The following is a 12,103-nucleotide window of genomic DNA, read 5'->3' on the forward strand; positions in this document are numbered from 1 at the left end:
AATGGAAGAACATTCCATGCTCATGGATAGGAAGAATTAATATCTTGAAAATGGCCATTCTGCCCAAGGTAATTTATAGATTCAATGCCATCCCCATCAAGCTACCAATGACTTTCTTCACACAATTGGAAAAAACTACTTCAAAGTTCACATGGAACCAAAAAAGAGGCTGCATTGCCAAGACAATTCAAAGCAAAAAGAACAAGTGGAGGCATCATGCTACCTAACTTCAAACTACACTACAAGGCTACAGTAACCAAAACAGCATGGTACTGGTACCAAAACAGATATATAGACCAATGGAACAGAACAGAGCCCTCAGAAATAACACCACACATCTACAACCATCTGATCTTTGACAAATCTGACAAAAACAAGAAATGGGGAAAGGGTTCCCTATTTAATAAATGGTGCTGGGAAAACTGGCTAGCCATATGTAGAAAGCTGAAACTGGATCCCTTCCTTACACCTTATACAAAAATTAATTCAAGATGGATTAAAGACTTAAATGTTAAACCTAAAACCATAAAAACTCTAAAAGAAAACCTAGGCAATACCATTCAGGACATAGGCATGGGCAAGGACTTCATGATTAAAACACCAAAAGCAATGGCAACAAAAGCCAAAATAGACAAATGGGATCTAATTAAACGAAAGAGCTTCTGCACGGCAAAACAAACTACTATCAGAGTGAACAGGCAACCTACAGAATGAAGGAAAATTTTTGCAATCTACCCATCTGACAAAGGGCTAATATCCAGAATCTACAAAGAACTTAAACAAATTTACAAGAAAAAAACAAACAACCCCAGCAAAAAGTGGGCAAAGGATATGAACAGACACTTCTCAAAAGAAGACATTTATGTAGCCAACAGACACATGAAAAAATGCTCATCATCACTGGTCATCAGAGAAATGCAAATCAAAACCACAATGAAAAACCATCTCATGCCAGTTAGAATGGTGATCATGAAAAAGTCAGGAAATGACAGATGCTGGAGAGGATGTGGAGAAATAGGAACGCTTTTACACTGTTGGTGAGAGTGTAAATTAGTTCAACCATTGTGGAAGACGGGGTGATTCCTCAAGGATCTAGAACTAGAAATACCATTTGACCCAGCGATCCCATTACTGGCTATATACCCAAAGGATTATAAATCATGCTACAATAAAGACACATGCACACATATGTTTACTGCGGCACTATTCACAATAGCAAAGACTTGGAACCAACCCAAATGTCCCTCAATGATAGACTGGATTAAGAAAATGTGGCACATATACACCATGGAATATTATGCAGCCACAAAAAAGGATGAGTTCGTGTCCTCTGAATGGACATGGATGGAGCTGGAAACCATCATTCTCAGCAAACTGTCACAAGGACAGAAAACCAAATACCGCTTGTTCTCACTCATCGGTAGGAATTGAACAATGAGAACACTTGGACACACAGTGGGGAACATCACATATTGGGGCCTGTTGGGGGTTGGGAGGCTGGGGGAGGGATAGCATTAGGAGAAATACCTAATGTAAATGACGAGTTGATGGGTGCAGCAAACCAACATGGCACATGTATACCTATGTAATAAACCTGCACATTGTGCACATGTACCCTAGAACTTTAAGTATTAAAAAAAAAAGTTTGCTGATCCTTTGCTTTTTCTGAGTTTAAAACTTTTCATTTGAGCTATCGACAGCTTTTAACAATTTAGTATATTCTCATGAACAAAATTTGGAGCATATTTGTTTCTCTCTACTTGATATCTACAGAATTTGGAAACTGTGAGTATTCGTAACTTATGGCAGTACAGTTATTTGCATAAGTGCAATAAAAATCTGTTTTCATTTGTAACAGGACACAATTGGAGAAACTGGTTATTTTACCAAGGCTTTGACTGGAATAGTGTACTTTCCTTTAAGGAATCAACTTGGTGGCCGGGCGCGGTGGCTCACACTTATAATCCCAGCACTTTGGGAGGCTGAGGCGGGCGGATCACGAGGTCAGGAGATCGAGACCACGGTGAAACCCCGTCTCTACTAAAAATACAAAAAATTAGCTGGGCGTGGTGGCGGGCGCCTGTAGTCCCAGCTACTCAGAGAGGCTGAGGCAGGAGAATGGCGTGAACCTGGGAGGCGGAGCTTGCAGTGAGCCGAGATTGCGCCACTGCACTCCAGCCTGGGCGACAGAGGGAGACTCCGTCTCAAAAAAAAAAAAAAAAAAAAAAGGAATCAACTTGGCTTATGGAGGAAATAAAGCCCGTGGCAAAACTGGCCTCATATTTTGTGTACACAGTGCCTGTACAAGGTTTCTGACCTGGGGTAAGTAAAGAATGTCACTTTCTAACAAGTCCAGAAGCCCCAGGTTTATCTTGGAACCTCAACAGGAGAGGAAATTCACTCAACTCATAGATATTTGATGTGCAAATCCACAACTGGACTTGGCTTTAAAAAAGTCTTGTCTGAGATTCCTTCTGTGGAACAAAGTTCCATCAAAACCAATTAAAAAATGATTAAAAAATAATTATTCTTGCTGCACTGTATACAAATAATTAGGCCAAGTATCATGAGGCAAACCAGTCCTACCATGATTTGTCTTCAGCAAGGGAAACTGGAGAGAGAAAACTTATGTTTCAAAAACCATTAGTACACCTGTTGATAGATTCTAGTCCTGCCTAATGTTTTTCAATTTTTATTATTTCTACAGTTTGGGTTGAATTCTAAATTTTTTCTTGGCTACAAGTCTTCAAAATGATGTTTTCAATTATTTTTTCTTTTTTTCCTTCTTTTTTTTCCCCATTTTTCCTAATTGGGAATCACTGAAAACTAAGCTGTGCTTTCTTAAAGCCCTGTGAACTGAAACTAGAGAACTTAAACTTCAGAAGAAAATAACAGCAACCTATTTACATACATAAGACACTTTCATACCTGCCTATAGACTTCAGAGGAATGTGGCCTGTATCAATTTTCCAGGATTGTTCTTTTGTTTGTTGTTGTTTTTCTCCCTTCCTCCTCCTATTTTCTCTTCAAAGGACACTAGACTTCACAATCTGCTAAAATGAGCTTTCAGCACCTGCTCGTCTAGGAATAAACCATCCCAGCCATGAGAGATCAGATGAAACCTGAGACCAGAGACTCATTTTCTTGCAAAATGCTTTCTCGAAAAGATTTTAGAAAAGTTGGGAAATGTGAAAGGAAAGTATCTTGGGTCCCTTCAAGCTGGGAACCACTCAGGGCAAATCTGCCTCCCATTCTCTTCAAAGTCATCCCTCTGCTCACAGAGATAGACGCATATTCTGATTACCTGCTTTGGAAAGACTTAGCAGAAACTCAAAAGAATGCAACCGCTTGTGTTTCACCCTATGTGTGACCTGGAAGCTCCTTCCCCATTTTGAGTCTTCCTGCCTTTGCTTCAAGTTGTCCTGCCTTTCCAGACCAACCAATGTTCTTCTTACATATATTGATTGATGTTTCATGTCTCCCTAAAATATATAAATACTGGAACAATCGCCGCTTTCTGTAAATCTGGTTTAATTTGATCCTTTGTGTTAGCTCAGAAAATATTTATAGTAAATACCGAAATGGGGCCAACATCTTTATCATAAAAAGTTAACATAAATTACTAAGAAAAGCATCAAGACACCAAAATATACACAGGTGAGGGCCATGATGGGTCTTTCACAAAGGAGAACATGAAACTGGTAAACAAACATAGGAAAAATTCATACTTCCTAGTATTCAATGGAAATTAAAACACTAAGGTTTTTATGAATCTTTCAAATGAGCAGTTTTATAAAAAACTGAAACATTTAATAATGGCCAGGATAGAGACACTCTCATACCCTCCTGTAGGGGAGTAAACCTTAATTCAAGTCTTTTGAAAAGCAGTTTGAGAATATACTTCAAAAGCCCCATGCGACATAAGAAAAAATATATTGATCTCTGCCCCCAATTCCTGATACATATCTAAAACCCTTAGAATTTCCTGGGTGATAGAAGGATCTTTTGTTCTAATGAGGTGACTCTTGGTGGGCTCCTGGGTGGGCACCTGGCACCAGAAAGACCAAGACACAGTTAGGAGCTTGGAACTTTCAGCCCTATTCCCCCATCCTCCAGGGAGGAGAGTGAGGCTGGAGACTGAATGCACAATGGATCATGCCTATGAACTGAAGCCTACACCAAAATCCCTAATCTACAGAGTTCCGAGAGCTTCCAGGATGCTCAACACATCCACGTGCCAGGTGGGCGGTGTACCCCAACTCCATGGAGACAGAAGCTCCTGTGCTCAGGACCCTTCCCACCTCACCCTAGGTACCTCTTCATCTGGCAGTACATCTGAATCCTTTCTATAAAACCAGGAGATGTAAGTAATGTTTCCTCTAACTTCTGTGAGCTGTTACAGCAAACTCTCAAACCTGAGGAGGAGGCTGTGGGAACCCCCAATTTGTAGTCAAGTTGGTCAGAAGTATCAGAGGCCTGTGTCTTATGCTTGGCTCTGAAGTATGGGCACTCTGTGGGGCATGTGAGGTCTGCACTAACTCCAGGTAGGTAGTGTCAGAATTGAACTGAATGTCAGGACACCCAACTGGTGTACAGAGAGTTTAAGAAATGATTAAGAGTGGAGAAAATCCCCATACAGTTTGTGTCAGAAGTGTTTTGAGTAGAAAAACAGTGCTTTTCTAGATCCCAATAATCTTACTTTGGCAGATTTAGAAAGAAATCTAAACACGGAAAAAGAAATCTATGGCCTAAAATTTTTTTAACTGGAAATAAACTTTAATAAGCACAACAGTGAGTATATGGTTATAGTGTGGTGTATGTATTCTTTGGAATACTTTTTCACTATTTCTTTTTTTTTTTTTTTTTTGAGTTGGAGTCTCACTGTGTCACCCAGGCTGGAGTGCAATGGTGTGATCTCGGCTCACTGCAACCTCTGTCTCCTGGGTTCAAGCAATTCTCCTGCCTCAGCCTCCCGAGTAGCTGGGACTACAGGCACGTGCCACCACGCCCAGCTAATTTTTTGTATTTTTAGTAGAGACAGGGTTTCCCCGTGTTAGCCAGCATGGTCTCAATCTCCTTGACCTCATGGTCCGTCCGCCTCAGCCTCCCAAACTGCTGGGATTACAGGTGTGAGCCACTGCGCCCAGCCCTCTTCCATTATTTCAGATAATGTTTATGAAGACTACACAATAATATATGCATAAAATGCAATGTCAAGGGGAAAAGGCAGGCTACAAAATGCTCTACATATTGTATTTTTGATAAAGATTGGAAGGAAATGCACCAATTATCATTGGTCATCTTTGGAAGATGAAACTATTATTGTCTTCTTCTTTATACTGCTTAGAATATCTAAGTTTTTGTTGTTGCTGCTGCTTTTTTTTGAGACGGAGTCTCACTCTGTTGCCCAGGCTGGAGTGCAGTGGTGCGATCTCGGCTCACTACGACCTCCGCCTCCAGGGTTCAAGCAGTTCGCTTGCCTTAGCCTCCTGAGTAGCTGGGATTACTGGCATGTACCACCATGCCTGGCTAATTTTTGTATTTTTAGTAGAGACAGGGTTTCACCATGTTGGTCAAGCTGGTCTCTAATTCCTGACCTCGTGATCTGCCCACCTGGCCTCCCAAAATGCTGGGATAACAGGTGTGAGCCACCGCACCCCCAGCTCTTTTTTTTTTTTTTTTTTCTTTTTGAGACAGAGTCTTGCTCTGTTGCCCAGGCTGGAGTGCAGTGGTGGGATCCCGGCTCACTGCAATCTCTGCCTCCCAGGCTCAAGTGATTCTCCTGCCTCAGCCTCCCGAGTAGCTGGGACTACAGGCATGTGCCACCATGCCAGGCTAATTTTGTATTTTTAGTAGAGACGAGGTTTCACCATGTTGGCCAGGCTGGTCTCAAACTCCTGACCTTGAGATCTGCTCACCTTGGCCTCCCAAAGTGCTGGGTTATAGGCGTGAGCCACTGCACCCGGCCTAGAATATCTAAGTTTTCTTTAATGAATGTGTATCGCTTTACCATAGAAACAATCTGTAAAGCCAGAAAAAAATCATGAATGCTAATTAGCATAATACAATATTATCTTATAATTTAGATGTGGAAGCAAACAAAATGTAATGAAACTAAAAGTATTATCCAGATGTATGCATTACTTCTTTTCTCTCCACTGTCAACAAAGTAATTTCTGGCTAAGTGGGAATAACCATCTGAGAGCTACTACTTCCCTTCATAAATCAACATGTGTATAGTAGCACACAGAACCCAAGAAAATGCAGAGAAAGCCAAGCAATTTTTAAAAGAAAAACATTTGCCAAATTGTCTACAAAGTACGTGTCGTGAATTTCATAAATCTCGTTAGAATATGACAATAAAGTGGGTGTGCACATCTTTGTAATAGTTTACATAAACAGACATCAAAATACCAAAAGGCTAAGCCCATGCACTACATATTGTAGAAATATGGAATGAAGGTGGAGATGTCCTTAGATAAAATGGCATAAATAAGCAGTTCTCAAAGTGTGGTCTGCAGACCCCCAGGGTCTGTGTGGGCAAAATGGTTTTCATAATAATATTAAGACTTTGCTATTACTCATTTTCACTATGTTGATACGTGCACTGATGGAACAAAATCAGTGTTCGGTAAAACTGCTAACGCCTTAGCATGAACAAACTCTGTGACGCCAAACAGGAGTAGTCGATGCTGCATTCTTCACTGCTATGAAATTGGTGATTTTTTTTAAATGGCAGTCTCAGTTGAGAATGTGCTTAATAAAGCAGTAAAAATTATTAATTCCATCTAATCTCTGCCCTTGATCCTGTACTGTTTTTAATATTGTGTGTGATGCCACGGGACATAGGCATAAAGCATTTCTGCTACAATTTGAAGTATCTTGCTTGTCTCCAAGAAAAGCACTTATGTCATTTTGTGAGTCGTAACCTGTACTAACTGCTTTTTGCATAGAGCACCATCTTGAAAATATGACGGACAACCTGAAGTGATTCAGACTTGTGTATCTGGCAGACATTTTCTGAAAAATGAAGAAAGTGAGCCTGTCACTTCAAGGGAAACAACTGATGCTATTTGTTGTCAATGATAAAATTTGAGCTTTCAAATGAAAATGAGAATTCTGGAAAACTTGTATCTGCCATTATGAGTTTAATAGCTTCTCTATATCTTTGGATAAGATTGACATTAATGAATGTGATCTTTTTTATCTTGTATAATGAAATGTGTCAACAGTTGGGAGATCTGCATAACTTAGTGAATCAGTGTTTTCCAAATGACCAGTACATCATGTTACCAAATAATGCATGAGTAAAAGATTCATTCAAATTGCAAGACAGGCCAATGGGTATTAATGTAACAGATATGAAAAGTTTGTTGATATGATTTCATGTTCTACATTGCAACTAAACTTTAAGAAATTACAACAGTTAAATTTGGTGTTATATCAAAGAATAATCCACAATGATCTGAAAAGGCTATTAAAATACTCCTAAGGTTTTCAACTATAAATCTACATAAGGCCAAATTTTCTTCATATACTTTAACCAAAGTATCATATCACAACAGATTGAATGCAGAAGCAGGTGCAAGAATCCAACGATCTTTGGTTTAGCCAGACACTAAAGAGATTTGTAAAATTGTTGGATTAATTTTTCCTTTTTTTTGAGACAGCGTCTCTGTCCGTCACCCAGGCTGGAGTGCAATGGCATGATCTCAGCTCACTGTAACCACTGACTCCCGGGTTCAAGTGATTCTCCTGCCTCACTTTCCTAGGTAGCTGGGATTGCAGGCATGCACCACCACACCCAGCTAATTTTTGTATTTTTAGTAGAGATGAGGTTTCACCATGTTGGCCAGGCTGGTCTTGAACTTCTGACCACAAGCAATCTACCCAACTTGGCCTCCCAAAGTGCTGGGATTACAGGTGTGAGCCATTGCGCCTGGCCTTGTATTAGTTTTTCTATTGCTGCCATTAAAAATTACCACAAACCACAGTGGCTTAACAACACAAATGTATTCTCATACAGCTCTGTAGGTCAGCAGTGTGACATGGGTTCTCATTGAGCTAACATCAAGGTATCCCAGAGCTGTGTTCCCTTTTGGAGGCTCTAATGAAGAATCTGTTTCCTTACCTTTTCTAGCTTCTGGAGGTCCTGTTCATTCCTTAGCTCCTGACTCCATCCTCAATCTTCAAGGCCAGCAATAGTGCATCTCCCTCTGAGCCTTCTTCAGTGTCACATCTCCCTCTCACCAGTTGGAAAAGGTTTTCCATTTTTCAGGAGTTGATGATTAGATTGGGTCCACCTGGATAATGAAAGATAATCTCTCACCTCAAAATCGTTAACCCTAATCATATCTGTAATGTCCCTTTTGCCATGTAAAGTAACATGTTTATAGGTTCAGAGTATTAAGGTGTGGACAGAGTTGAGGGCCATAACTGCTCACCATGAATGTGAAACAGTACCATTCTTCCCACTAAAATTGTTTGCAAAATATATTTTTCATTAGAATGTCATATGTTAACACATAATGGGTTTGTCATTCTAAGTGAGTGAATATTTTTAAAAAATTTCTCAGTTTTGCTTTCTAACATGGTATCTTGGTCCACTTAATGTTGCTATAACAGAATGACTGAGGCTGGGGAATTTATAAAGAAAAGAGGTTTTTTTGGCTTATGATTCTGGAGCTGGAAGTTCAAGAAGCACAGCGCCCACATCTGCCTGGCCTCTGGTGAGGGCTTCCTGCTGCATCACAACATGGTGGAGAAGCAGAAGGAGAAGCAGGCATGTACGAAAAAGGGACCAAAAACAAGGAGCAGCCTCGCGTTATAACAACCCACTATCATGGTAACTAGTCCAGTTCTGCAAGAACTAGCCCAGTCTCACAAGAAGTCCATCTTAACGAGCTAATCCCCTCTGATACGCCCCACCTCCCAACACCGCTACACTGGCAATTCAAGGTGAGTTTTCACAGGGACAAACCATACCCAAACCATAGCATATGGTTAAGTATTGATAAATATAAGCCACATAAACAAAAGCTTTTGGAGTTCTGAATTTGTTTTAACGGAGTAAAGAGGTTATGAAGCCAAGAAGGTCGAGGATTGCTGGCTTAAATTTTTGAAATGGTAAGAGCAGACCCATCCTTAGAGTGTCTCAAACTCACACAAACATCCTCCATAGAAAGATGAAATCATCCCACAATACAGAGAAAATGCTGGAAAAATGTGGTGGTAAGTGTCATTAGGTGAGTTGACCAGAATCTTTCAGATGATTGTGCCAACTCCCAGACACACTAGCAAAAGCTCTAGCAAAGAAAGAGCTGCTTTAAGGTGTCCTTTAAGCATCCCTTCTGTCCCCAGTGTCACACATGACTGGCAAACCCTGGGGATGTGTCCCTAGTGCCTATCCTATGGCTGGATTTCACGAATGTCAGACTGACCCTGCCCTGCAACCCTACTGGTGAGACTATTGTTGACATGGAATGTGGTTCTGCATGGCTCGAAAAGAAACTACTTCAGGCTCACTCTATGGCATCTTATGTCAGATATTGCTAGCACTTATCTACTCTTCTTTTTTTAGAGACAGAGGTCTCACTATGTTGCCCAGGCTGGACTCAAACTCCTAAGCTCAAGTGATATTCCCACCTCAGACTCCCAAGTAGCTGGGACTTACAGGCATGAGTCACCACACTTGGCTTCATCTACTCTTCTGTTTTTTTTTCATGTGAAGCAAGGCTTCCAAATTTGTGAACAATAATATAGTCTATCATTTCAATGTCAAACAAAACCAAACAAAGCTCCTACCTCAAATGAGGAGAGAAATAGAAGAAGGAAGACAACTAACACTTGTTGAGTGCCTGCCATACTCCTGTCATTTTGACTGGTTTCTCTTTAATTCTCTCTATAAACCTCTGAGAGATATCATTCTATCCTCTCACAGGTGGGAAAACTGAGGCCCAGCAAGGTTAAGAAATCACCCCGGGTCATGCAACAAATAAGTAGAAGAGACAGATTTCAGACCTGGGTCCATCTGGTTCTAACATTCACACCGGTTCCGTTCCCCCATGCTGTCTGCTAAGCAGTGTTGGGACCCTAGAGTGTATTAAAAGAAAACACCATGCTCCAAACACCAAAACCCGAAGCAGAGGCCATCCCTCCTGAACTGAGGCCAGGCCCAGGAAGCAGCTTACTCATCCCTCACAAATCAGCATGTGAAAAGCAGCTGACCACCTCAAAGGAAAACCGGAAGGGAATGAATTCATCAAAGATCCCTCAGCCACAGCCCAGTGCATGCACTGCCATGGGACCTTCAAAGTGAAGCAGAGAGGGCCAGCCACTGCATTGGGCCAGAGGGACTTGAGTTCCACATCTGGTTCTGCTACTCATTATCCAGGCACAACTGGGAAACAATTTTGTCTTTGTAAACCTCCATTTTCCCATGTGTAAAAAAGCAATAATGCCCCCCTCTCCCCAAGTTCCTCCAAGAATTAAAATAAGGAATCCGAGACAGAGACAAGACACTCATGGGTAGCGAGGGAGACAAGTGAAGAAGACCCTCCTGATAACTCACAGTAAACGCTGTGCAAAGAAATGGAAGCAGAGAGAGCTGCATGGCATTGAGCATAGCTAGTGGGGCATACAGTGTAGGAGGAATGTGGCCGGAAAGGCCGTGTGTGTCAAGCAAGCTTTGATTTAACTGTATGTGAGGGAATCACAAAATTACAATGGCTTAAACAAGATAAAAGTGGTTTTCCCTCCATGAAACCAAGTAAGGAATTAGGCAATGCCAAGCTAGTGGCTCCACAATTGAGGACACATCTTCCATTTTGTGGCTTCACTGTCCTCATGGTCTTCATGGCCCAGCATGGCTACCTGAGCTCTGGCTATCATCTCCATATTCTCGAAAGGAAGCAGAATGACAAAAAAGACATGCCTCTTCTCCTTCCATCCGATTACCTGGAACTTAGTTACAGGGCTTCACCTAAAATAGTCTGAGGGATTTCTGAGTGCAGTGGTTTATGGGCAGTTGTCCGTGTATCTAGGATTCAGGGAGAGGACTAAACATTCCTCATGTAGCTTGCTGGTGCCAGGGTGAGCAATATGGACTTTGTTCTCAAGTAATTGTGATTGTGCATTTTGACATGCCTGGCAGTTCCCTGGGGGACTGGTGCACAGGCTTGTCTTTTCTTCAACCCCTCAGGCTGGTGCACCTCCCCAGATGGCATCTGTTGAAAGCATGTTTTTTGTTTGTTTTTGAGACAGAGATTCGCTCTTGTTACCCAGGTTGGAGTGCAATGGCACCATCTCAGCTCACTGCAACCTCCGCCTCCTGAGTTCAGGCAATTCTCCGGCCTCAGCCTCCCAAGTAGCTGGGATTACAGGCGCCCACCACCACGCCTGCCTAATTTTTGTATTTTTAATACAGACGGGGTTTCACCATGTTGGGCAGGCTGGTCTCAAACTCCTCATCTCAGGTGATCCACCCGCCTTGGCCTCCCAAAGTGCTGGGATTACCGATGTAAACCACTGTGCCCAGCCTGTTGAAAACATTTAAAGACATAAACTCCCCATAGCTGTCTGGAGCAAGGGACAGCAGATGGGTCATGCAGCACGTAGACCAAAAAGCCTGGGAAGGAGGAGGCTGAGGAGGAAGATGCTTGGGGAAAGAAGGTCGTTGAAGGGCCACTGCATATACCAGGGAACCCAGGCTGCAATGCACATGACCAGGGCTGGACACATACTCAGAAAAGATCTAAGAGGACCCTAGGCTTGCACCTGTGGCTGATCTTTGCATTCCATGCAAGCAGGAGGTAAAGTCTAGGGAAAATGGAAAGAGTGGCTTGGCTAAGTGTCTAAGGAACGCCTCAGCTCAGAGCCAATCTGCAAAGATCAGAAGATTTTTCTTTTGTGTTTGGTCCAGGTATTTTTAGTCCAGGTGTTTAAGGAAATCTGTGTCAACTCTGTGGCTGACCACTGAGGTAATAGAGCAAAGACTTCAGGGTCTACATATAAAGAATGCAGTCTGCAAAAATCATATGGAAATGTCACTAAACAAAGAAGACTGCAGCCCTTAATAAGCAATAACAGCAAATCTTGCAAAGGG

General features: G+C 41.8%; 1 protein-coding gene across 1 annotated transcript in view; it reads right to left on the reverse strand.

Annotated features, from left to right (window-relative positions):
* ITPKB (inositol-trisphosphate 3-kinase B) overlaps positions 1 to 8,303 on the reverse strand; it is a 226,506-nt gene extending 218,203 nt beyond the window's left edge. Inside the window, exon 1 of the mRNA XM_032136227.2 lies at positions 8,132 to 8,303. The gene's annotated coding sequence lies outside the window, so the exon portion shown is untranslated. The remainder of the gene's footprint in view (positions 1 to 8,131) is intronic.
* Between the last annotated feature and the right edge of the window lie 3,800 nt (positions 8,304 to 12,103).

Source organism: Hylobates moloch, unplaced genomic scaffold (assembly GCF_009828535.3).
Source record: "Hylobates moloch isolate HMO894 unplaced genomic scaffold, HMol_V3 SCAFFOLD_18, whole genome shotgun sequence".
Taxonomy (NCBI): domain Eukaryota; kingdom Metazoa; phylum Chordata; class Mammalia; order Primates; family Hylobatidae; genus Hylobates; species Hylobates moloch.